Source organism: Hirundo rustica, chromosome 8 (assembly GCF_015227805.2).
Source record: "Hirundo rustica isolate bHirRus1 chromosome 8, bHirRus1.pri.v3, whole genome shotgun sequence".
Taxonomy (NCBI): Eukaryota; Metazoa; Chordata; class Aves; order Passeriformes; family Hirundinidae; genus Hirundo; species Hirundo rustica.
In genome coordinates, this window is record NC_053457.1 from 10,073,650 (window position 1) to 10,101,414 (window position 27,765).

General features: G+C 42.6%; 1 long non-coding RNA gene across 4 annotated transcripts; it reads right to left on the reverse strand.

The window, feature by feature from the left end:
• Positions 1 to 8,810: 8,810 nt before the first annotated feature.
• On the reverse strand, positions 8,811 to 27,694 carry LOC120756224 (uncharacterized). Of its 4 annotated transcripts, none has more exons than XR_005702061.2 (5): positions 27,559 to 27,674; positions 27,307 to 27,408; positions 14,168 to 14,253; positions 13,819 to 13,882; positions 8,811 to 9,217 (listed from the first exon to the last, which is right to left on the reverse strand). It is a non-coding gene; the product is annotated as an uncharacterized LOC120756224 (long non-coding RNA). The 4 variants fall into 4 exon arrangements; XR_005702059.2 differs by having other exon boundaries at positions 27,307 to 27,383; positions 27,559 to 27,640; XR_005702060.1 differs by having other exon boundaries at positions 27,307 to 27,383; positions 27,463 to 27,570.
• Positions 27,695 to 27,765: the final 71 nt, after the last annotated feature.

A 27,765-nucleotide genomic window follows, 5' to 3' on the forward strand; every position in this document is an offset into this window, starting at 1 on the left:
CCAGCCAGGAGAGTGGCTGGATTACCACTGCAGCTCCCTGTGGAAAGCACCCTGTGCTTGCCTTGCACACCAGACACACCACGCTGCTGCTCAATCCAAGGTAGAGACTGAAACGTTGCATAACGTGCCCTCATTTGGGATAGCTGCATTAAAGTCATGAGGTTGTTTAATCCTGCTGGCTATTCAGATTGGTGGCTTCTAGGAGGAATTGCATGACCAGCATCTGATGGTCACAGCAGGGTGGACCTGCACCAGGAGCACCACATGTCTGGACAGCCTGGAACAGCCAGGGCCTGTGGAAAGAGGTTGTGAGCCCTTGGACCAGATCGGTTTTCTCTGACAAAAAAGGGATGTATACACACCAGTGATAGCACAGCTTGAGGAGAAGCAAAGGCTCCCTCCTTGCTCCTTGCTTTTCTCATCAAAGAAGTCTTGAGCCCAGCAGTTTTGACCTTGGAGATTAGGAAACATCAAAGACTGAAGCCACTAGAGACCGAAGTACAGCAATGGACTCTTGATATTGTCACTCGGCTAATCTGTTTGATAAGTGCTTGCTTTTTCAGTTGTTATCGTTTAGATTGTCATGAACTACTTGACAAACAAGTGTCTACTTGGAGTCTGGGGGTTTGCCTGGTTTCTCACTCTGGCAGAGCATCTCAGCCATCATGGCTATCCCCCAGTTCCCTTATCACAGCAGCTGGGATAGCAAAACATTGGGGAAGCTTTATTCCCTTCTGACCCCCATCATTGAAAAAACAGAGTTAACAACACAAGTGGTAAGAAATGCTGGCAGCTCTGGGCTGCCTTGGGCTGGCCCTCCCGGCCCAGGCATGTCAGTGGGTGCCAAGGATAAAACTTGCAGCAATAGCAACTAATTAAACATGTTTAGTCAGGGCATCAGTCTCTGTCGCTGCCCACCATGCATCAGAGCCGGGTATCTCATTTCTCCGAGTTTCCTTGTGAAAGAAAACCTTTTCACTTGTTTTCCTGAGAATGCCATCTCCTAAGGAAGATGTTAGGAAAGGCTGAGGACTGGGGAAGCCATGGCAATTAATATCTGAACTGTTTGCTACCAGTGTTATTACGGGGTTAAGCTAATTTGAGGAATGAAACACAAAACTGAAATTGCAATCCTTAATTTGCTCAGGGAAAACATTTCAAAAGACCATCCAAAATGCTCTTTGGTGAGGGATATGGAATATCATTTAGATGCCATGTATGTCACACCAGTTATTTTGGAAATTCAAGCTGTAATTTTCTCTAGTCATAGCTGTACACAAATCAAGATAATTAAAAAATTATAATGCATAAGATATGGGTCTTTCAGGAATGAATAAAATGAATTTGAAGGGTAATTTTCATAAAAATTAAATAAAGAACAGATTAGAAGATGTGCAATCCATGAAATATTAAAAAGTTTCATTTAAGTCCTTGCTATAGGACTTAAACTTCAAAAAATAATAAAAAAGGTAATTTCAAGGATTGACTGGCCTCACAGGGTGAGAGACACAGCCATCTGGATTATTAGTTCTGAGAGATTTTTCATCTTGTTGTTTCTGCTTCATCCTTTTTCAAAATGCTAATACTTTATTTCTTTACAGAATCCTTTAACTTGTTCTTAGAATTCCTGATGAGTAGAGGTTTGTATTGAGTTTATTCACACCCAAAACATGATCAGACAGAATCCCCTTCCTTTTAGTGTCACACTGTAAGTGATGCAAACTGAATTCACACAAGTCCTAGCTGGTGCCTTAACTGGTCAATATCCTTTATGAATCTAGATAATTAACAAAAATCAAAGCCATATCATAACCTCAGCACTATTTTTGTAAAGTACTGAAAAAAACCAGATGAACAGGATTGACACAAAAGGTAAGGCAGAATCTGTTATATCCCTTATATTTTTTCCACAAGACTCCTGATTTTGCTCCTTTGTACAAAGGTGACTACTTTTGTTTACACATTTGTCTCTATACATACTGATCTAGAAAAAGTGTTTCTATTTCTATAGCTAATAATTGCACTTTAATATTTTACTAGTACAATAATTTTTCTCCAGAGTGGCTCTGTTTATTCCAATTATTTACCCTCCTAAGCACACCATTCTCATGTGCTTCTTACTAAATGCAGTGTTTTCATCACTTATCTGTGCTTCTCTTGACCTATGAACTCTTAAACCTCATGCATCAAAAAAGTTCTATTATTATTCTATTATTATTATTATCAGTACTTTATGTATAAACACAGGTTGAAATTGATACAGAATCACCTTTTCTCTTCCTGTAACCAGTGCAGCCAAGTCTAGATTAATGCTGGGACTTCAGCACAGAAACACAGCCACAAATCCTAACATCCTAAGTATTTTCTCTTTTTAATCAATTTTGCCTTTAGCCAGAATTGAGGTAATGCAGAAATAAACCTGTCAGATGTAATTTCACTTCTCCAGTCCCTCGGCTGGAGAGCACAGAGCCATGCTGTTCATCAGCGTGGGTATAACTGCTGCAAAGCCTCTAGCCAAAGTCACTTTTTCAGCATCTCTCTCCTTGCACATTTTAATTTAAAAATAGAGTATTAAACTAATCATTTAGAGGTAGAACTCTTCCTCACGTACAGAGGGAAAGCAAAGACTTCATTGCTTAGCTCTCACAGCATCCTCTGGCCATCCCACGAAACACAGGTCCCAGAACGGGACATTTTTAAGCATGTATTGATTCACTTCACCAGAACAATTCTTTGCCATTATTGCTTCTCTCTCATCATTTATCTCTTCAACTGAAAATCAGAGTTATTCACCGGCTGGGATTTATTGAGCCTCACCTCTGCTGGAGCCAGCACTAGCAGAATTACAGAGAACCCTTCAGTAGTTAGAGGCCACTGTGTTGGATAGAAACCCAGAGAACTGGAATGGCGTGCCAAAGAGTTGGAGAAAACCGCTGAAGTGATTTATGAATAAAACCTGGGACTCCAGGAAGGGATCAGCTCACACTCTTATCAGGCTACTCACATGAGAAAAAACCCCTCTGCTCTTCCAGGTGTGTGCGTGACCTGATCTGACAGGGTTGTTTGCAGCCCTGCCTTTTGTGTAAGAGCATCCCCAGGATCACAATCCGCCAGCGTCTGATTGTCACGGCGCGCTGCTCGCGGAGCTCCCGCCCTGGCGCTCATGGGCTGTCAGGGCAAGCCCTGCTGCTCCTCACAGAGACTGCCCTTCATCTAAAGTCAGCACAGGGGAGCGGGCAAAAACCACACAAAACCCATCGCAAACCTTTGAAACTGGTTTTCCTGTAAGTGTGTACCTGGCAGTGATTTGTAAAAACACTGAAGAGGCCGGTACCTCAGCGCAGTCTCTCTGTACCTTGCACTTTGCCAAACAGCCCTCTCACACAGCTTAATCCTTATCCTGGCCAACCTTAACATGTGGATTTACCAGACAGACACGTAGGAGTTCTCAGCTGGGGCTGTGTCATATGTAGCGTTTTTTTCCCAGGAGTTCCTTGTATCTCCTTTATGGGTACAGTGCAAGGCAAAGATGCAATAGCAACAACCAGAGTTTGGCCCAGTTCATTTACCCTTAAAGAAAACCAAGAAGCTTCAGAGTGCACTGAATGACAAGAAAATGTTTGTTTGCTGGACTAAAGCCTGGAGATCTTTCCTTGGGGCAGATAATAGAAGCAGTTTTGTGGTGTGCCAGCCAAGAAAAGCATCCATTGCTCAGCATGGCATCCAGCTAAACTAATCGTAGTTTTCCACGGGAGATGTTTTTTCCAATAATTTCTAAGAGCTAAAGGTCTTCATTAAGAATCATGCAAGCATTGATCCAGATGTTATATCTCTCTGTACAATGGGAAGCCCTCTTGAAAAACAGTGAAGAATAATTGGTCCATTGTTACCTGGTCTTGAGAAAAGAAAGCAATATTGCCTATTTATTAAATGTTACTATATGGAGGAATTTATTTCATTGTGTGCATGCTGTTTAAAATGCATTTAATTACAATGATTTTGTGTAATTAAAGTGTAGGTAAACATTCGATTTTAACCTGTTGTAGCACTGAAATTCATTATTGTTGCTCAATCTTATCCAAAGAAAAGCTTAACCCATGAGAAGTGAAACAGAGCCCCTTTTTGAACAAGCTAAGCAAAAGTAATATTTCTCAGTTGTTCTTGTAGACTTTAGTTCTTATTTGTTCTTACAAACAAAAGTTCTTACTTTTCTATCAGCTTTAGCCTTGCAAAGTGATAATATTGTAAAAATAACTCCTAGTCTGATAAACACAAGCACACAATGTTCAACAAGGCTCCAGCAGAGACTCAAAGCAGTGTGAGGCCGTGATTTCTTGCCCACTGGATTCTGACGTGTCTGGCAGCCACCTACCACCAGTAGGATCCTTCTCTTAGATTGAGAACCAACCACATTAAAGGTCCCTGATCCCTTGCTGAAGGTTGCATTTTTAGAAATTCGGGAGTTCTTTCAGTGTGAAGGTCTGGGCATGTTCACTCTTTGGAGGACAAGGTTTTGTCTGAAGATGTGCTTAAAACCCATAAAGGATGGCATGGCCAGAGTCCAGTGTCTAGATTTGATACTGTCTGTAATAAGACTTTCATCTTCACTGCTTCTTTATTAAAAAAGCAGAAGGATAATATGTTTAAAAGTAACAAATGAGATTATTAGAGAGCTGAAGGAATGTAAAGAAAATAAAATGCTTTTTGTAATTTGTAAAACTTTCCAGACTCTTATTCTAACAGGCAGTTTAGAAATGCTTATTAGCACAGGCAGAGAAAGAGAGGAGGGAAAATAGTATAGATCTAGAAGGGCTATAGATGTAATTATGGGTGTCCTCAGAGTCTGACATATTAAGCAATTTTGAAACTAATTCCTAATGGAAATCCTTTTAATGAAACATATTAATGAAATCCACATTGGCGTTATTGTTGCAGTATAGGCAGAAATTTACTTAAAAGAATTACTTCCATGCAAACAGTTTTTCCAATTTAATTTGGAGCTGCCTGAATTTACTGAAAAGTACAAAATTGATTGATTTCTAAAGATCACATCTCGTAGAAAATGGCATTGTTCTGTCTGGGGAAGGAATTTGCCATCATTTCTCGTGTTCCTGCAGGGGCTGGATCAATGCAACTTCAGGCAAGAGCCTTGCCTCTGGCCCTTTTTTCCTGGAGAGAACTCTCGAGGCTGGGCTGTTCCCCGTGCAGGGTCTGGCCAGGGGCAGTGCTCTCCCTCTAGCTGTGGGACAAAGCTCTGTCTGCAAGCAGGGGCATGCTATTTCTTCACAGCCACAGACAACAGAAGCACATTTTAAAATTCTGTACTTCATTTGGCCTTTTAGATTGCTTTTGAAAGGATTTTTTAGGTGAAGGCAAAGCAATCACAGAAGAATCTTTAAATAAAAATTTCTGTTAGGTTTTGGGTTTGGGAAAAGACTCTTTGTTCTTTGTGGTGAGACCAGTCATCACTGTAAAACTTGAACTCTAAGCCACTTCTGATTCATGCAAAGTAAAGGGTAACTGCTGATAACTATCAAAATCTAAAGGAAGCCCGTTAACACTTCTCCCATGTCATGTCTAACAGGAGGAAATAGTATTGGGAAGGCCTTTATGCATCAGCAGTGCCACAGTAGATTCGGGGAGCTATATCACTCAAAAAACAACTCATGCAAATACCATGAAAGGACCACGACAGCCTTCAGAAGTGGCTGACTGATGAACTCAGGTATCTGAACTCCAGCTATCAAACACCTCACTGATGACAACACCCAGATAAAGGTTGTTTATTTCAATGGCAAGCTGTCAGCACATTCCAGTATCACAGTAACAGGAGGTACCCTCCTGAGCACCATGGGAAAGAATCAATTTCCAACCCCCACTGTTAAAGTGCAAACCCAAGCCAGAAACCAAGCTGTGCCCTCTTTACACCTGTAGATCTGCCACGGAATTCACACAGGCACCAGGAGCTAAAGCAGCAGCAAAAAAAAAAAAAAAAAAAACTCTAAAAACCCCAACTCTATATTGAAAACTGGTTTTCTGCAGATGACATAGATCCTATAAGCAGTTAAAAAGCGTTTCCTAGAACGCATTTACAGACAATATTTCCAAGCTTTAAGAAGTATTCTTGATTATAGTTCTGCCCTCTGTAGTAGGGTATAAATATTGGGTAGGGTTATAAATATTATGTTTTACTGTTCAATACAACTCACTTCTATTTCAGGAGGCACACTTACACACATGCTCATTTTTAGCCTGCAAGCAGTCATCAGAGAGAGCCCCTGCCTTAGCCTATCAGCTGGGGCTGATGTTTGGTTCACCTGCCAGTACCCTACTGCCACTTGTGGGTTTTTTGGTTATTACAATAGGCTTTCCAGTTTCTACAAAAAAGAAAAGAATTCACCTGACACATACTATGAAAGAGAAAAGCACATTTGTTACCATAAGAAATACAAAAAAACCCCTTCTCCACATCAGACATATAAGCTGAATTTCTATTAAAACATTTTCTTCACCTGACATAGGGAACTGTGGCCTGAAGGGATATTGATTGCTCTGTATGAATGCTCTAGTGTTGGTTTTAACAATACTGTCAGCCTGCTTCACCAATCTTGCTAATACATTTAGCAAAACCCCATCTGTAGTCTGTCATTTACACAACCACTGCACATTCACTATTTTAAATTCTCATTCCTTCACATTTATACGATTACCTCCGTGGTCCCCCTCACAGCACACAGATTGCCACATCCATTTGAATTTCTGAAGCAGGCAGAAAAAGCCTGAGGCAAGGATTTTAGTGGAGCCACACACACCCCCCCCTATAAACTCCTTCCTTTTTATTGGAAACCCAGCTTCACCCCCCCTCTACAGCTGCCTTTTGACACAGGTTTTGCTAAGCAACAGAGCTCTGCCATTTGTGCTTTAAAACTGAATGTTTGGCTCATCCACTCTGCCAAACCAACCCACGTTCAGAGCCAGTGCCCTGGTGGGGCCATGGCCCCCAGGTGAAGGGACAGGGACCCTGCCTACCTCCCCTGCTGCCTCCTGTCACTCCCACCCTGCCACCTTCTCCTCCTGGGCCACATGACAGGAACAGCGACAGTTTCAGAGAATTATTTCCTCTGCACAATCCTTTCGGGAAGCATATGTGTAATCAACATTTAAAGCTGGAATTATTTATAAAACAATCGTTGTGAGGGCTGAGGACTCAGTAATTATTCTGTGCAATTAGTCCCCAAGTAGCATGAGACTGCATTCCCTGGTGATCTGAGCTATGGAAACATTACGAGTGCCTGAGAGAAAACAGTTCTCTCTAAAAGAGGTTAGAGCTACAAAAAGCAATCACTTTGCAAAGAGAAGGAAAAGGACTGCAGGTAAAAGACAGAGCAAGGAATTTGAAGTTACTTTCCTATCTTCTTTTGAGTCCTCTGTCTATCCGAGGAGAAGCAGACATCTGCCATGAGGTGAAGCGAGTGGCAGCCATTGATAAGAGAACAGACACTGCTATTCAGTCAGACTTTATCAAATCAGAACAGAAGGTTTCATGCCCCAAAATACTGCTGCCATCTCCTCTTCAGTGGGCAGCCATTGGTTCACAGACTATTTTCCATGTTTTTCCATGTGAAAGCTCCAATCATCTCAGCAAAGAAAGGGTTCATCTTGGAAAAGACTGCCTAAAATTTCGTTTGGGTTTTTAAATTAAAATGTGCTCTCCTGCTCCACCTCAGTATTTATGACAAAACAAGCATAATATGGAGCATTTTTTCCCTAAGAGGTGAAGTCCACAAATGGTAAATCTTTCTTGCCCCAGTGAAGAAATACAGCAAGGGGAATTTAAGAGTGTCTTGAGAGCCATTAGCTCTTGCCTTCTAGGATGACACAGCACGTTCAGTGTAATGCCTGCCAGTCAAATGCATGGCATCTGCCCCCTGAGAGCAGCCCCAGCACGGCTCCTTGAATCCCTAATCTCTTCCCAAACCAATTTCTAGTCTCCTCTTTGTTCTAATTTGAAGTGGCAGCAGAAGCATCTTCCCCTGGGACCTTGCCCCTCCCAGGCTGTATCCCAGAAACCTGAGCTCAGGGAGCACAGAAAGGTGGTGCTTCCCAGTGCTGGGATGATGAGGTGCCACAGATGAATCAAGTGAAATGGGGGCGGCTGCTTGGGAAAACGCATTTTGTGTAAAGCGTAGATGCCTGTACTCAGATGAGCCATGCCCTGTTGTTTTCAAATCAGGAATTTGAAAGAGTTGCTTGCATTCAGGATAAACAACATTGGCTCCCTTGCACCATGGTCAAGGGAGATAAGAAAGGTTCAGAGGTTCTTTAAAGAATATTGGTCACTAGATGGGAAAAAAATATGTTTCCCATATAAATACATCATTCAAGTACCCTGGAAATGTCTAATTGACCTTGAGAGGAAGTAATACTGGAGTTAATTAGGTTTGTACTAAAACTTAATTCCTGAAAGTTTCATCTGTTGCTTCAACTATCAAGACTTTTATGTTTGAATTTACTTCCAAAAGCCTGCAGGTGGATAGTCTGCACTTTCTCACAGTTCACAGGGTCGGTAGAAACTCAAAGAGAACCATGTCCTTGCAAGAATACTATTTTATCTGAAGTGTGACTAACAGGAAGGTCGTATTCTACCCTTTTCCCTCTCCTCTGTCCCTTAAACACCTTATTTGCCAGAGCTACAGAGATTTAGAAAGAAAATCAGGGCATCATATAATGATTCATAGCCAAGCACAGCAGAGGCATTAATCATTCACATCTTTAACTCCAAAAGCATACAAACTTCCCAGGATGATCAGTCAATGCAACGCATTTGTATTTTAGCTGGAAATCAGATTTAGAAATGGAACATCCTGAACTTCTGACCAGAGAACAAAGTATATAAAATGCTGCAGAGCCGTTTTCAAAGAGCCCAAATACACAGCTTCTACTCATGTAAAGAGACAGCCTTTCATATAAGCAATCCTATTATTTGCAGTTCAGTTCACGATTCAAGAAAATATCAGGAAAGATGAGCCAGAGGAGCAGAACAGAGCCAAGCACACTGGGTCTGCCTGTTTCTCTTATCAAGGGAACTAAAGGAGGGATGCTGACGCCTGACAGAAAAGTTGAAAACTTGGAAGAGACCTTGTGTGATTCGTTCTTCTGTCTGAATAGACCTTGGCGATCTTCCTGATGATTTTCACATATGTTTCTAGTGGGTCTCCTGGAATTAGAAATGTTGAAAGAGAAGGCACCGTTGTAGGCTCTTGTCCTGGGATACATGGCAAAAAGAGAACATCCCTAAGAAAAAGAAAACCCAGCAGAGACAAATACCAAGTGCAAGTAATGAGCAGAGAACAAGATACACTGTATGATTTTTTAGTATGTGTAATATCATTCATAAACGAGTCTGGGTTTCATTGTCTGCACAGGATGAAGCAGTGATAAAGGCAGCAACACTACCAATGGGCACTGGAAATTCAACGTGTCCCTTTTGACATTCTGTATCTCCCTTTGCATTCTTTACAATGCGAATTTTTACAAAGAAAATGAAATGCCTTCATGTTCTACATATTATCTTAAAAAAAAAAAAAAAAAAAAAAAAATCTGACCAAAGGAAAGTCTTGACCCGTAACACAGGCTGAATTTCTGTGTAAATTAGAAACTATCAAAACTATTATATACTTATGGATTTCCCAACCATACAAAAGTCTGTGATTAGTACTAGGGGACAGGGAAACAGAACAGGTGATAGCAAGACCCTGTTAACAACAAAAAAAATTAAGTTAAAAAGAAAATTTAGAGTCGCTTTACACAAGGAGGTTTCTGATGTAAAAAACACCCACATTTTAAAATGTGCCATTTGCATTATTTAGCTTTAAAAACAAAAAAAATATTGAAAAAGCAAACTATATTTTTTCCTTCCTTCCCAGTTTACTGTATCAGTAAGTTAACATACCGTGAGTCATATTTGAACTCTACAGCTGTTGTATCTATTTAGTTGTCACAACAGCAGCAGTATCTTCTGGGAACAAGGCAATAGGAAAAGAATTTTAGAGATAAGAAAAGATTTATTACACTGTTGATGTGACACTTGCGTGAAATACTGGAAACTGAGCTGGGAACAATGAAATTTAAAACAGGTTTGAAAAGGAGTAGCAGAGAAGTGCCTCGGAAACCTTAGGAGCATATTAAATTGTTGAAAGTTTTTGCTGCTGCTCTCGAAGAAAAGATCTCCTGGGAGAATTGATACCCCATACACTGGGGGTGGGGTGAAGCCTGCACGTTTTCTGAGTGCTCCCCACTAGCTAGAAATCTGGCTTTTTGCCTGCAGCCCTGCACAGTGACAAACCAAGAGGGCAGTGCCCTGGTACAGCAGCACATTCTGTACTCCAGGGATGCGCCCACTCTGCTTGGCATGCCGAGCAGGGGCCCCTCCCATCCACAGGCGCTTTACCCACGCTGGCATTATCAGCTGGCAAAGTCAGCTTGCTCCTGTTACCGAGGAGAAACTTACAGGACAGCAAAAAGCCACTAATACCGGATAAGAACTGTCAGTGGGAAAGCATCCGTAGAGGCTGAGAGCTGCCCCTGCCCTGCTGGTGTGGCTGCTGGGGAGAGGCGATTCTGCTTTACATTCTAGATAATGCTGCAGTTCATCACTCTTCCTTCTGAGCTGCAGTTCAGTTATCCCTGCATGGTAACCTGTCATCTGCGCTCCTTTTTTATTTATAAGGAATAAAAATATGGCAAATACACTGTCTTCTAGGGTGCCACTCCATACTTATTAATAGTACATGACATGTTAGGATTATTTAAAGGAAAACCAGAAATTTAGCATAACCTTTATCATAAAACTTGCTATAAAAAACGTCAGGATGGTTGCCACCTGTAATGGTCAGGAGTCTCTAAGCAGCAAAGGAATTTAGGACAAATTCTGTCATTTGAAGAGTTGGAAAATAGCTGAAACAAAACAAAACAAATCTAGCTCTCACAGCATGTCATTAACAACAAAGTCTCTTGTTAAAAGTGGGTTTAGTTGTACAACTGTGGGTCAGGCTAAGGATGTATGGAAGAAGAGTTACGCACCCTTTTTAGCTCAGAACCACTGTAGCTTAGACCAAACTGTAGGTTGTTATTACTTTACTGTACAGGGCATTTTAAACATCTCTGACTATTCTAGGAATTCAAGATCCTAAGATTTAGCTAATGACCTGCATAAGAGCCATTGGTAGTCATTAATTCGAATCAAAATTAACCCTGCTCAAAAATTGGTGTAGCAAGACAGGATGGCAAGAATGCCAGAAGGAATTCCATTTATCAGACAACTAAATCAAAACAAAGCGACATAAAAATTACTTCACCATTAGCATTTCATATGCCTGAGAGGTGCACATTCAAATATAAACTTCTGCATTTATATGGAAATCAAGATAGCCTCCAACTGAACAGGTTATTGCATTCTGCTTTAATATACTGACCCTTGGCTCTCCGCTGTTATGAGCTTTGTCCCAGATAAGCCTGCAGCAATGGAAGTCTGCTCTCGAGGCAGAGAACTCCTAAATATCTCCACTCGGGTCACAGCTGGTAAAAGAAAGCTCCAGAAACTTGCAAAGAGCAGATTTCCATCAGAGAGAAGGTGGCTGAGGTAGCTGTGCATGAGAGGAGGCATAGGAGAGTACTCTGGGAATAGTACCCTAGGTGTCCAGGAGCCCTGCCAGGGGAGCCAGCAGCGCAGTGGCATTCCAGAATTCCCCTGGCATTCCAGCATCCCCCCTGCTCAGCGAGCAAGCAGCCACAAGGCTGAGGCGATCAACAGCCTCCTCTGCACAGCCACCTTCCTCCTGGGATTCAAAGAGACCTTGTTGTGCCTGCCAGGAGAAATCTCCCTCTGATTGCTATAAGCTCAGAGGAGCTACTTCCAAAGAAAATAAGCGTTTGTTGTTCCCTGTCGAGTAAAAACAGATCCTGGAAACTCAGGTTTATTACAGACTCCCGTATTTGTGCTCCAGCTCCTAATAGTACCCATGGTGAATGGGCATTAACGTGGAGAAAAGCATGGGCAAAGCAGACAGAAGCCCGAGCAGTACGCTCAGGAGCAGTGCCATCAGGAGCTTCCTGCTGTCAGCGGGCATCTCTTGAGGGATTTGCCGGAATTCTCCCCTGGAATTCCTCAGTGTGTGGTGCCCTAGAGAGGGCAGCTGCTGGGAGGGCTGGGTACATGCTGGCAAGCACAACGGGGGTGAGGAGGACAGGGAGCCAGCCCTTGCCCAGCTCAGCTGGCACAGGCAGAGGTAACACAGACCAAGAGCAGAGCACGAGGAGCTGTTGAACCCAAATTGCCTGAAAAATGCGCTCCTTTAGGCTCCCTCTAGAGCAACACAGGTAGTATCCCCAGTGAGTCTTAATGAGACTTAAAAGTCTCATCATCTTTTGAATTCCTCGTTATTTAAGCTTCTTACTATGATCCTGATCACTGCTATGATTTGTTAACCCACACCTTTTCCTAATCCAGCCATGAAACGGAACCCAGGCCCATCTCATGGGGATGCCCTCTCTGGGCATACACGCACACAGGAACAACTCCCGAGCTCAAATGCACTTACAGGGGAGTCTCCAATGCAGGGAAGCTGTTCTAGCATGTGGGAATATGCTTTACTTTTCATATGCAGAAGTCCTATCAACTGCAGAGTTAAGCAGTTTTGAATACCATAGCTGAGTATAGATCACGGAGCCCTCACTGCACAGTTACAAATAAAGGCTCTTCAGCACAAACCTTAGATCTTTTTCCTAAATCAGTTTATAAAGGAAGCAGTGCTGTGTGCGGCCCAGAGGCAAGGATTTTCTCAGCTTTAGCTAAAAGTTACTGAATATCTCCCCATATCTGCACTGGCTGCTCCCTCTCCCCCACCCCTGCGTCCCTGCCTAAGTCAGAGGAGAGTGCCAGCAGCACGCTGCTGGTGCACTGAAATTTGCTTTTATTTCTGACTGTTCAAATTGCATCTGCAGGAAGCAGCTGGACAAAAATAACTCGAGGTGTATGATGCACTTGGAAATGAACTGACATGTTGATTAGTAAATCCTGCAGCCTGTGCCAACTGGATTTTAATTATTATTTTTTTTAATAACATCTACAGTATTAACGAACTAAGTAGCAATTTCTCCCATTGTTAACCTTCTCCTTGCAGCTACACAACACCATGAGTGCAGCTGCCTGTGCATGGGGTGTCCATACACATCCCATCATGCAGCTGCAGTTTACGGGGTCTCCATACACTGCTATGGCAGCTCCTGGAATGCTGTCCCATGCCAGAAGGGCTCGAGACTTTCAGCAGCAGCCCCATCACCTCAGGCTGTGCCCACTGCTCTACCCACTGCTGGACCAGGGGGGTGAGAGGGCAGAAGATCTCGCTGTAAAAACCAGCCCAGTGTCAGTGCCTGGTGTGGAGCTGTGCCGCTCCCATCGCTGACACAGGAACCCGAAGGAGTGAGGGGCAGCTGCCGAGCTCCAGCTGTGGAATCACAGAGACTGAGCATGCTACCCATTATTCACTCCACTGTTTTGCTTCATAATGTAGGAATTTCACACGTGAGGGAAGTTATTTATAGTGCCATGCGTGGTGTCAAAGTGTTTAATGAATGCCTGGGTTCACTCACCCCACAGCCCTGATTCAAGCCTGTGAAATTTAGAGGGTTTTTTTTTTCTGTCCCTCCTATCCCGTTCCCTCAGCCCTAAAAAGGCTGAGTACTAAGGGAAATATGCTTTTTTTTATGCCTGAACAACACAGTATAATTAAACCAGTAAATTATTACAGAAGCACATACCTGATTATAAAGCTGTTACGGGACAGTGACATTAAATAGCCTTTGGCTCTTCTTTACAAGTTACCTGCAGGAAAATCAGCAGGGAATTAGCAATGGCTGATACTTGGCCTTTGCTTGGCTTTCCAGGGCAGGTTTTGAGTGCCTGGCAGTACGAGGGGTGAGTGCCTCCTTATCTAGGCTGCATTGGAGCCATATCAATTTTTAATTAGTTGATGCAAAAACCCAGTTTCCTGTGAGGTTGTTATCTTGGCTTGAAAGTGAATCAACAGCAGCTACATTTTAATGTAGCCTACTATACAAGGCCTGACAGTTTGCACTGCTGTAATTAGAGGCTTCTGGTGCTTCTCACCCTCTTGAAAGAGCAGTTCCTTTCAGGAGGCACATGTTCTTCTGCACAAAGCTCACACGGGCTCCAGAGTACTGTTCTTTCAAAGCCTGAAAAACAATCAGGAAATGTGGTTTTAAGCACATGGCTGCACTACCTAGGCAATGTATTCAGGGACCTGCACTCAGCTTTAGCTGTTAACAGTCCTCGTCATATTTATGGTGTTACTGGCCTGGGAGGAGACAGAAAACTGCACACTATGAATTTGTTTTCCTTTGGAAATAATATTTTGAAATTTTGCGTTGCGAAGAATGCTGCTCCACGGGAGCCTGGCTGCTATTTAATATAGGCACAGCTTCCTCTGCAGACTTTTAAAGAGAATCTACACTTGGAAAAAAAAATCTCAGGAGAGGGGAGTCCTCATCGGTGATCAAAATTGTGAATGTCTGTACTGTGGGCAGAACAAACTGACAAATGCACGCTTGTATATACGAAAAACACATTAGCCAATATTTCTGCATGAGAGAGAGTCAGAGGCCTCAAATTTATAGCCAGGCATTAAATATAGAGAAGAGATTTCTTTCTCACCTGAAGCTATCTTTGAGAGATTTACACCCTGAAGTATGAGCAATAGATTCTGCCTCATACTCTGTCACGTTTTCTCTTCACTTATATCACTGAACTGGCACTACAGAACACATGGTGGAGGTTTTGCCTGGCGGAGGGTGAAGCCATCCCGCTGCAGCTTTGAGCCTCAGCAAATCACACTTGCATTTTAGAGGAGAAAAGAATTTGATGCCTGCGGACATTTAGAGACTTCCCCCACCACCCCCAAAGAAAAAGAATATACTTCATAAACCACTGAATACAACATCAGGTTTACAGCTGCTCTGTTCAAGATTAATTCACTATTAAGTCACGGCTGGGGGAATTCTCTGCTCACTGCTCTGGTTATGGAGGGATCATGCTGCACTGGGGGGTTCATCCTCCTCTGCAGATTCACAGCCCTGACCAGATCCCCCTGGGTCCTACACTGGGGGCACAGGGGAGCTGGAAAAGGGGACAACAGCATCCTGACCTGCTATTTCCACCGGGAAAACGTTACACGGTGGGAATGGCTCAGAGCTCCCGCTTCCAGCCCTTGAGCAGACGTGGCATGGCTCCCCTGAAATAATCTGAACAGCATTTCCCTGGCACGGCGGTGATGAAGACATCCTGACCGCAGCTGCATGACACCATGCATCCCTATAAATGTCTGCTTTCCTGCAAACACAACCCACCTCCTCTGCTCCCTCCCTGCCATCATACCTGAAGAATTGCCTCATCATTAGAAACTGAGACCCGCTGAGAGAACAGCTGAAAGCAATTCGGAGTTCTTTGTAATTTGAATTCAGTGGGTCATTCCTCTTACAGTCAAATGATGACATTTAATTTTCACGAGATTATGCAGTGCATGTTTGAATTGTGGGCACAGAGTAGTCAAAAAAATGGGGAAAGAAATCAATTTAATCTCTTTTTTCCCTCCTTTTAGTGTGTTTAAAATAACACTCAGTTCATCAGCTGGGAGTCAGTGTTGTGGTGAGTTAAACAGAGATAAGAATAGATTCATGTATAGAGTGGCTACCAAAATTTGATCCGTGACTCCAAATGAACAGAAAGGATACCTCCAACAAGGAATATACATGCCATGAAAAGGGTAAAAGTAGCAAATAACAGGCACTTCTTGATAGCACCCTGGTCTTGCCCAGAATATAAAGTGAAATTAGTCTTCAGACACTTGGAAGAAATGCATTTGCTTTTCCAAATGCATTCAAAATATTTTGACATGCTTTTAAACCTAAATATTAATACAAATGTGATGTTTCTTTCAGTTTAACAATATCAAGACACTTTCCTTGTACTTAAGCAACACTGTCTTAAGTGAGAGCTGTTGAAAAGATGATAAACAAGAGTATCAAGGAGAATTACCTAGTAAATAAAGTTTATTATTTATGTTTCAGAGGTTTTCAGTGTGGCAGACTGCTTTATTTGTGTGCTTTGTTTCACTTCTCTGCCTTTCTTTTCAAGTGATGAAGAGAAAAGAAACAAAATAAATAAATATAATGCAGCTGCCAAAGACTTTTTTAAGAAATAAAACTGCTGGAGCATTCTCATCTTTAGACAGCATATGCCACAGTTGGAAAATTCATAAATAAAAGAAACACGAGATGACATGTAAAGAAATTTGACAAATATCTTCCATCTCAAAGTGCTCTTGAAGCCTGATTTCTGCAAACATAGCTTTGATACCTTTGCAGCTGTAATCTTCTCTGATGATTGTATTTGACAGAAATTCCTTTAGAAGTCAAAATGAACCTATTACTAAGCACATTTTTTCTACAAGGGGAGCAAAAAAAAAAAGCTTTTACTAAACTATTAAAATTTTCTGCATATTTTCACTGAAGTGCCTCTCTCTCTGCATTTGCACAAGGATTCAGGGCCTGTCCTTTGTTGTGCCATTTGGTCCCTGCCTGCTGCAGAAGGGAGGATTCTGCATTTCCCCTGCTGGAGTCACTCCAGATTTCAGAGAACAAACACTACACACACACTCTCCACCTCAAGTTTGAAATGCTACCGTTAGCATTATCCACACAAACTGGAGCTCACGTCCCAGGGGGACCCTCACAGATAACTGCCAGTGCAAGCGGCACCCTGAGTTTATTCTTGTTCTAGCCTCCATCTTCCCTGCCTTAAAAACCTGGGGGCTGGACATTCATTATCATCTGGAAGAGGTTGCAGACACCCATCATTAAAGATTCATTCTAGAAAAGCTTCAAAGGGAAGGAAAACTTCCCTGGCTTTTCTTTTCCTTAGCTGTACTGATAGAATTTGAGAGAGGTTAGTTTATTCTGGTTCTGGATGCTCTGCCTACCACTTCTTTGATTCTCTGCAGCAAATTTGCAGTCATAAAATGTTTGAAATCAGCCTCCAGCCAGAATCTGCCAAGGTTTCCCCAGGTGACTTTTCCTCTCCATTTAGTTGATATATACCAAACAACACTTCAAATGCACACAAACACACACAACAACAACAAAAAAAAAAACCCAAACAAGAAACCAAGCCAAAAATCCAAACCAAAGCAACAACAAAAAACCCAACCAAACAAACCCCTTCCTGCATTTTTTGTCACATTTAAATGGCAACACTGATCTTCAAACTGTGACATCAAATGGGGTTTTCCCCTTTTAAAATTAATGCCGTCCCTTATTTGTATATAAACCACAAAATAAAAACACTTTCCCTGGGCCTTTCTGAAAAGTAGCGCTACCAAATCAGAGTTAAATTTTTGCTAGCAACCATTGAAAGTACATGCATGAACAGCAATTTAGGCATGAATTGTAAGTATGAATTGCAAATCATCCATAAACAGGAAAATTTGAAAGTGAAATAGAATGCAGTAAGATTTAATTAAGAGCAAATTAAAGCATTGCCACCACTTTTAATACGACTCTTTGCTACCACTTTCTGTAGAAAAACAACTCAACTGCCAAACTGCTGAAATAATCCAACTGCTGAATAAATACAATATTGAAGAGACATATAGAGGCAATTTTTCCTGTGTTTTAACTTTTCTGTGCATGTTCTTTACTTTTTTCTCTCCTGTTCCTCGCCTCTACATCCTGATTTTGCTTTCCCTGCTCTCTAAGATTCTCTTGTGCAATTTTTCCCAGCAGGCACTAAGTACAATCCTGGAGCTGGAGAGCTTCCCAGGAAGAGTGGTGGGGGCAGGAGGAACTTCTGCTGTGAAAATCGAAGCTGTAGATCTCCTGGAGATCAGCAATCCCAGCAGTCTTTCTCTGCAGCCTGAGATGTAACCTTTACACATTCCTGAGCTGCAGTATTTCACTTAGAGTTTCCTTACAGTCCTTCAAAGAAAAAACAACCTAAGCTTACTGGAAAGCCATCACTTCTTGGGAAAAGTGACATTTTCACTGGGTTTTGGCCACTCAAAATGTTTAGAGGAGACCAGTGAGTGTATATACAACCCCACCAACAGGATGCTAAAAGCACACCTGACTGAAACCCCACCCTTGGGGCTTCAACATGCACATGCTCTGAAAAATTCAGTCAAGCCTTTGAGGGTGCAGGGGCTCTATTTTCTGTGTGGTGAGTGGTAAAAGTCTGAGAAAACAATTCATTAGCACCACAGCAAATTTTCTGTTAACTACTGAAAGATAAACTTTGAACAGAAAACCATTCAGACAAGTAACCTAAAGCCCGTCCTGGTTTTCAGAAGCATTCAGGCTTTTCTTAGATTACCAGCTGGAAAGGTAAGATTATTCTTCAGCAGTGTGACTCAGCAATTTCCTACTGAATGAAGCAGAAGAAGAAATAATTCATATCCATTCGAGTTAGGGTTCTGTTAGGAAGAGTAGGTCCTCCCCTGCTTGCCATCTCCATAGGGAAATATATATGGCATCCATGAGAATACTAAAAAACCACAAAAGTTGTCTTTTTTTTTATTGTTATTTTCACTTTTCCCTAAAGCTACTGTAGTGAAAAGAACCTTAATACCTCTATGTCTTTTTTTAAAGTGTGCTACATGTTAGATTTCCCAAGACACAAAAACTTGTTTCTTGGACCTTCATTTTGCCATACTGTTAATTATGAAAATCTATGGAAGAGGCTGCTCAGGCTTCTGTTCAGTCAATAATTGTATTTAAACACTTAAAATGCCTAATAAATCAATTACCTTGAACTGCTGAAGAGCAGTAGCCACATTAAAAATTAATTTAAAAGACTTTTTTTCCTAACTGGAACTCCCACGGAGGACATTCAAAATATGAATTCCAAGAACATTAATTTGGGATAGTTTTTGTTGGGTATCCATGGAAATACACTTTTAAAATACACATGTAGTATCATTGTGGTCTAGTGCATCTGTTCTTTGAAGTCCAGAAACCTCGTGCTTTAAATCCTCCTGTTCAAAGCCCAAGTGCTGCGTTGCCCACAGCAGTGCCTGGAGTTTGTGCGCTGTTTCACCAGATTACACACACTGCCAAGCCTGGGGCACATCTGGCACCCCGAGTGTCTGCCTGGGCAGGGGGAGCCCTGTCAGTGCTGACCCAAAGCAGACCCCTCACACCTGCCAGCAGGCAAGAGAACTGCTGCATTTCCTTTGCTCTGTAAATAAAATAGACCCACGTGGTTTATTAGCATACACTTTCTCAAGGCAAGCAGCCTCCATTTGATCTGACAGATTTCTGCTCGAGTCTCTGCCTGTCAGGAGCCTCAAAACTTATCTTTGTTTTGTGTGGCTTCTGTATCCCTGCCTCTGCAAATGCTTCCCTTGGGCTTCGTGGAATTTGCCTTAGAAGACATTGCTCCAGCCAGTTTCTCTTCAAACAGTTCCACATCACCTTTGGAGCACACAAGTGAGCCAGAACCACTGAAAAACTCCAGCAGAGTGCCCCTGAGAAATAAGTGAGGGTGGGCAGAAGGAAGAGGTCTGGGCTAACCAATAAGCCTCTCTCCTTAAAGGAGACCAGAAGGCAGAGACTATTTGTGGGAACACAGAAGGAAATCAAGGTATTTCTGCTCTTAAATTCCTTTAATCAATTAATTTGGGTGAAGTTTTACAAGTGTCTGCCGGTAGTAACAACAAACATGGGTTTGTCAAATACTAACTTGTAGCAGTCCAATTTGCACCCTGAACAGGGGAAAAGACCTTATAGGCAGGAAAGCCCCAGGAGAGTACGTACTTGGATTATAATAAAGATTTTTGATACTCTGTCTGATAAAACACAGAAAACATGGGCTAGAAGAAACCACTGCAAAATGAAGGTTGAATGGCAAAACAGTACTTGGCAATTATCAAGTTTTCCTTTTTGTAACTGGGGGAGACACTGGCTGAAATCCTCTTTGATGGAAGGGAGTGTGAGGGCAAGGTGGCTCCAAAAAAACCACCTGAGGAGGGAGAGATTTGTAACAGTCCTCAGTGACCCACAGACATACAGACAAAGAGGAAAATGGAAAACTCTGCATGTCAAAGGAGAAGTCAAATTAAGTGTTGCAGCAAAAGCATTAAAGGATTAGACTATGAAGTGAGTAGAAGGGGTTGTCCAGGGAAATTGCACAAGCTTTGAAGAGTTGGCCAAGCACTCATCCAAAGTCCTGATTTTACTTTGTCTTCCTGATGTCCCTTTTCAGCCCCATTTCCTGAAGCTGCAGCATAGACTTCCCCTAACCTTGGAAAGGTGACTTATTTAACGGGTGTTTATACTTCTAGGGTGCAAGTACTTAATATGAGGGATGCTAAAAGTGACCAAAACCAGATCACCGCTCAGCATCTTGGCAGTCCTTGACTAAACAACTTGAATTTGGCAGAATGATGCATACATGTCTTTGGGACTCCTATTTCACACACACACACAAATTGATTATCATCACAGTCAGCAGTAGATTTGCTTTCAAAGGTTTCAGTGAGTTTAGCATCTACAAAAACACCTGTTAAAATGCAGTGTCTCTTTGCACAGCAACCTACACAAGTAAATACTCATTCTTTAAGCAGGTTGACAAGAGAACATGCATGTGCTTTCTGAGATTCTGCCATGTTTGTGGGAGGTTAATACACAGCTACTCTATTAACAGGCTGACACACATCATTTGTGTCTGATACAACAATTGTTTGTGATTCTTGCTTCAGCTATTTGCACTGCTGCTTAAACTCACTGGGCTGATGTTGTGTAGAACATGCTAGGGAATAGCATGTCCCCCTCCATCCGCTCTTTTTGACCACAAAACTAGATCACCTAAAGCAGCAGTATTAAAGAAATCTAGAAGGAAGCATGCCAGGACAACATGGATAAAGCAGCAGCAGAGAAGTTCAGCAATTCTCATTATGGCAACAAGTGACTCCTTCCTTGAGGTACAGACACTACAGCTTAACCACGCTCTCCCTTTGCTCAAAAAGCTGTTTGCTGTGCCTCAGAAATCTGGCTGACCTGCCCTGGATTTGTCCTTCTCAATCTTGCCCACAGCCACTAATTTGATGACTGCACTGGATTAGGAGCTACCACAGCCACTAATTTGATGACTGCACTGGATTAGGATTAGGAGCTACCTTGCCCTGTGGGACACCCCGTCCATGTCCCTCTTTAGCAGACACTGGTTCCCATGCACAAAGCCCAGGGCAAGCCCCGAGTCCAGCTCCTCCTGAACAGAGGCCAGCGTGGCTGGGGGCAGAGCCTCATCACCAGAGCTGCCAGCTGCTCTCAAGGCACACACGGGATTATTTCCGGCTGGCAAAGCACCAGGACCCGTCAGATGTGCCTGGCTGCTGCTTTTGGTACTCCTGCAGCCTGCTGCCACGGTTATTTGGGACGTTTAGAAGGCTGGATTGTGCTCCTGCACGGGAACAGAACCTCATTTCGGCACACAGAGGTGACCAGGGCCCGGCACAGCCCCCGGGGTGTGCCAGGCCCGGCTGCCATCCCCACGCAGCCCGTCCATCCATCCCCTGCCGCTCTCCTCCCCAGAAATTCACAGGGGCTGCTGCTGCAGCGATGGCTGAGCACACAGACGCCCCAAAACCCTCTCCCAAGGCGACGGTGCCGCCACAGAACGCCTGTCAGCGGTACCAAACGCTCCTCCTAAGCCACAGGGATCGCAACACCGCAGAGGAAGGAGGGGAACCTCTTAGAGCCCCCTGCAGGGTCTGAAACAAAGGGGAGCAGGAGAGACAGACTGCCAGTAATAAGGAAGAATAGAAATGAAATTCCACCGTTCGTTTTGAAACATCAGCCACAGCAGGGACACTCCTTTGATGCTAATGCATATCAGCCCAAAGGATAAAACAGAAACTCGATTCAGTCTCCCCTCCACATGTAAGCAATAACAAACCTGATTCAAGAAGGCAGCTCTGCTGCAGCAGCTGCTGTGCCAGCAGGGCCAGGACAGGAGCCAGGTGCCCAGGGACACTGCACAGCCCCAGAGGGTGTGGAGCCATCACCAGCCCTGCTCACTCAGGAGGGCAGAGAGGTGGGCACACAGCACAGCTCTGTGCACCAAAGACAGGGACCTGAGCTAGCGCAGGCCTGATGAAATCCCCCCTGCTAACTTCAGGCTCCAAAATATCATCTCCATGTGCCCTGTGACGGCAGAGAATACTGCTTTGATTTGGAAGAGCTCTTCTCAATGCAACAAAATATTTTAACAGCTGGCAAAGCCACTTGTGTGAACCTGAAGAACCCAATACTCTGGGAAATAGCCCACTAATAATGAAAACAAGTGTTCAAGACCACAGCAACCATACATTTGGAAGAGCCAGAAAAGCCCTGGAAGATTTGGTATTGGAAAGATGCCATCACAGCTGGGGAAATGCCTTTCACAGAAAGATGATGAGGATTGACACAAGTGTTCCTGCTCCACGAAGGAAAGAGAGTACAGCTGTTAAATCAGTGCATGTCTTGGTCTGAGGTGGTGTCCCACGTCTTTCAAGATGACAAGAACATGATTTTCAATATGAGAAATAAGGTAGGGGAGCCCTTTCTTGTCCTCCTGTCCAAGAACCCTTCTAACCCCTTTATCTTTGCTTTTCCCACATTCACTGAACTCTCCTTTCCACATCACTTTCAGTCCCGACTGTCATTAAGCTCAGTTTGTAAGACAAAGATAAATAAAAGGCTTTCTTCAGTTTCAAAGTAATGTTGTTCCATACATTCTGAAACAAAATTGGAATTCTGTGTCCCTGCACAGTGTTTTGTGCATTGCTGAGGGCCCTCCTTGTTACTCGTGGTTGCTGGTTCCTTGGGACTGCTGGGGCTGGGAATGATTGCCTTTCCCACGGTGGTTATTGCAAAATGACAAAAAACATCCTTGGCTTCCTTTCCCCATTCTCCACCTGAATACAGATGAGGTGTATCACTAGTCTTTGTCAAAAACCGCCACACCTGGATCACAGATCTCCAAGCCTCACTCACATTCAGCTGAGAGCTGCTCAATTTCCCCCAATGTGCAGGGAAGTATTTTGGGAAAATGTTTATTTAGGTTTTGCTATAATAATGTCTGGCCAACTGCTAACCCCCATCAAGAATCCAAGGCAAAACCTGAAGTAAGTAATTAGATCTAAAATATATCAAGACTGATAAAACTGCTGGAACCTGTGTCTTTGAACAAGTTCCCAATTCTTTGCTAGCATTGTGAAGTAAAAAAAAAAAAAAAAAAGACTTTGGTGAGGAGAAGAAGAAAATAATCTGAAAACCAGAGCAAGAGGGCTGCCTTCCCTAACCAGGCATGATTTATCTTCAGTTTGACAGAAAAGGCCCCCACCCAAAGTCTCTGGCTGGCTGGATTCATCACCTCTGCAGGCAACTTCCTATATAGATTCTGGTTATTTTATTTGCTTTTCAGACTCATTGTTATGCTCCTGAAGCCTTCTTAAGACCTCACTGCTGGTATCTTAAATGGCCTATTCTAGAGTACTTAACAGAAAAAAATCCACTTCCCCCCTCTTTACCTACCCCAGATACCCCAGGGGTATGCTACACATAAATCATGTTTCTAATTACCTTCTGGACAGAGAAGTTCACACATTAGCTTCCAAACTGACTCTCATTTTGTTAATCTTGCCCAACACTGCTTTTTTTTCAGAGTGCAAATCAACCACCTGTCCACACCATCATGGGATTCTGCATTGTCTAAACACATTTTTATTTTCCTTCAGAAATCTCCAATCCTTTCTTTTAGATTTTGTTTCTAAAACTGTGTTGAAATTGTTTCTTAAGTTATATAATTATGAATAAACTAATCACCAACTACCTGACTTCTGCACTCTCTGCTTTTATCAACAAGCTTCATGCAAATACATGTATTTGTAATATGAAATAGCAATTTGTTTGAATTATGCAGGATGCTTAATCTAAGGAAAAATCCACATACTCTCCAGCAAAATACAGCAAAAGCACCAGGGCAGATGAAGCAGAGGTGGTGTCAGGGACCTCTGACACCTTTCTAATGAGCAGCTCCAGCATTAGTAGAAAGACCACATCCAGCTCTTGCTAATCAGTTGCTAAAGTAATGATGGTTTCAATCACCCTGATGAAGCTGATGACAATGATTAAGCTGGCTACTTAAAATGTCTTCTTGATTAAAGTGATATTTAATCCATAAATCATGAATTTCACTCCTGCCATCACTTAACGATGCATCTTTCATGAAACTCAGGTGTGAAGTTTTCCTCTCTGGTGACAAACCCCTTTTTGTTCTCCCCATTTCATTTCACAGAAGTGGTCTGAAGGAGGCTTTGCCCACCTAAGAAATCAGGTGTTAGACAATCAGCAAGTATTCAGCTAATACCTCTACTTGCACACAACAGCAGCCCAACATTTTACTCTTCTAAACACACGAGAGAGAGAAATTCAGCCTTTGGCATTGTCAATTTTGGACCCTAGGCAGTCTCAGACATCAAACATACAGTGAATCATAACCTTGTTTTTCCATCATCTTCAACTAGACAAAATAAAGCATTTCTAGCACACAAAAGAAATCTAACAAATGCTAATAGGGAACACTTGCTTCCTTTTCTCAAACATGCATGTGATTACCTCGGTGATAATCCAGGGGAAAAAAGGAGCACTCTTTGTTAGAGTACCCACAGCTATTGCTCTGGTAGTGCTGATTGAAATTCTCTCTCTCCTTCCCAGCATTTGTAAGACATTAGTAGAAGCAGAATATTTCATCAGAAGAGTGTTAAACTGAAAGGTTTCAAGTACAACTGGGGTTGTAATTACTTCAGGTCACTGTGGCCATATAAAAATAGTAACTTATTGAGGAAAGGAGTTAATAGCCCAGTACAGTAATATAATTAGTGATAGCTTTCTAAGAAAGGTTAATCCATTTAATTCATGGAGAGAAAAAGCTCTATGCTAGAGAATTTAAACTCCATTGGCTTAACTAACTAGATAGGAATAAAAAGTTCACTTGATGTGAAACTAGAAGTTATGTATCTATACCTTGCTGGTCTACATCTACAGTAAAAATGATCACCAATACATTTATAAATGCTGTTCAAGCCAAACTAAGACATCCTCCAGAGTATGGCATACCCTACAGAGTTTGGGTCAGGAAGCTGTTACAGCCAATGGTAAAACACAGGCTGTTAAGAGAAACAATCAAAAAGCACCAGATTTCCTGAAGACTTGGCCAAACCCACAACTATCTTTTTATTTTGAATAATAATAAAAAAATCCTGGATAGCTGTCATAGCTGTTATTCCTGGCATAAATCCCAACCTAAAATAGCAGCTCTATTTTTAGAAAAACAGCAGCAACCTATCAAGCATGACACAGAAAAAGAACTTGAGCATGAGATGCCATAGGAGAAGCCCTGAGAAGGGCAACTGGCAGCTTCATGTAGGACACCAAAGAGAGAGCAGGGGACAGACTGCAGCTGTAGGGATTTCTATTATCTCTTGGGGGAAGACATATTTTCTCTATTCCCATCAGCTCAGGTCCTGCACTGGAATATGTTCTGAAATAAGAGAAGTAATGGGAAAAGACTGTTAAAGAGAGAGATGTAGAGTACAGCATGACAGGCATGTGCATGCCTGCAGTGCCCAGTCTGCTGGAAGAATCAGCACCACCCCAGGCTACAGGAACTAGTTTTAAGTTAGTTCCTAAAGTTCAGTCCCTGTAGCCTTCTCTGGCTCCTTTTCAGGAGAAAAAAACCCAAGTAAAATAACTAACCAAATCCATCAAACTAAACAGCCTTCCCCCCCACCCCCCTTTAGTTTCTTTGATTCTTGAAAAATAAATCAGCTCTGCTGGAAAACATCATCTTTCCATTGGATTATTCAGTCTACTTCATCCATCATTCCTAGCCCAAGCCACCTGTCAGTCTGAAGAGTTAGGAGGTACAGCTGAGGGTCAGGAACACCCAGGCACCACTAATCCTGGCTTTCACCTGCAAATAATCCCTCTCTGGTTCTGCTCTCAGGTGAGAGAGCACCCCTTTACTAACCTGGAACTGTCCATCTGGCTTGTACTCATCTGAACATAGAGCAGGTTCACAGGTTTTGTTCTCCAAGTCCCTGGCCCACGGATATCCCAAAATACATCTTCATCTTAAGTGAGACCCACTGTTTCCCCAGGCTTTGCCTTCCTTCAGTTCTTCTGCTGCCCACTGCCAGAGCCTCCCAAAATGCCAGCCTCTTCTCTGTATCTCAGTAAATCTTATTGTTACACTGCTTATAAATAACAAAGATACAACCACAAAGAGGGCAAGCCCAGGATTTTGTGAGTGGCTGCTCTTTTGCTGCCTGCCCAGCTCTAATTTCATCTCTCACTGTCCCCTGAAGGAGAAAAAGTAAAGAGAAACAAGCTCTTTGGCTTAAGGTTAAAAAACATCCAGGACCTATAGACATAAGTGCACTATTTTAAACAGCATTAAATTGGTAGTAATTTTTGTGGGGGAGCACCTGAAACAAATTAGTTTCACCATCATCTCTGCTTCAGCTGTGCTGGAGCAGAGACATTTTTGCAGGTAAGCAAGCACTGCACTGTGACCTGCTTGTGCAAGGCCTGGCAAAAAAAGATCCTTACAAAAAGACTTATTCTTATTCTGCATAGTGGCTATGACATTCCTATAAACATTTAGCTACCAAGTAACTGCAGAGCTTCCCATAAGCAATAGACAACTTTAACTATAGCTTGAGATGTCCCTGTAAAGATATTTAATAGCTTGCTGTGGATCTGTGAAAGATATGAATTAAAAATATTTATGGGATTTGAGGAAAGTTTTTGCTCTGTAGATGACTGTCAAAGCAAAATGGTTTCAGGTATTAGGACACAGATCACCAGAAGGCATTCCTGACGCTGTGTGTCTGCTGCAGCCTTGCTTCAGAAAGCACTCACCGTTAATGTGTCTTTGGCAAAGGGCACACCATAAAAACATGAAATTTTAAGTAAGTATCAAACGTGACTCTTAATAGGAATTTTATGAGCTTCTCTCATCATTCTTATTTGCTATATTTTGAAGTTGAACCCTTGAAAGTTCACAGAGTTCCTTTGCACATAGGATGTTTTCTGGGATTGTTGGACAGTAGGCAGTGCCCATCACAGCAGAAACCACACTCTAAATAAGCTTCAGGTTTTTGCATTCGAGAAAGGAGCAAACAAAAATCTTACCTTTGCATTTAGGAGAAATCTAAGGAGATTTTTCTCTTGCCAAGCCATGAGGATTTTCAAAACAATCAACCGTAGCTCTAAATGGTGCAAATACCTTAATCTCTGCCCAGTCCAATAAACCAAATTACTACACCATAGAATAAATAAAATACCTACTCCAGGAAATATTCAGCACAAACCAAAGGGAGAAAAACCAACCCAAATGCCTTTAAAACACCACATTTAGGAAAAAGCCTCCTAGCGCAACCATACCTCCAGAGCTGCCTCCTCCCAGCAAGGCAGGACCCTTCTGGTGCAGGCACACCAGGAGAACAGACCTGAAAGGTGGTGAGACCAAGGGTGTCCTCAGTGGTTACAGCTGTGACTGCAAACCAGGTGAACAGCTCAACCCAGCACAGGTGTGGGCAGCCCGTGGGTGGGAGCCTCATGTGAGGCAGCATTATACAGCCCCCCAAATCT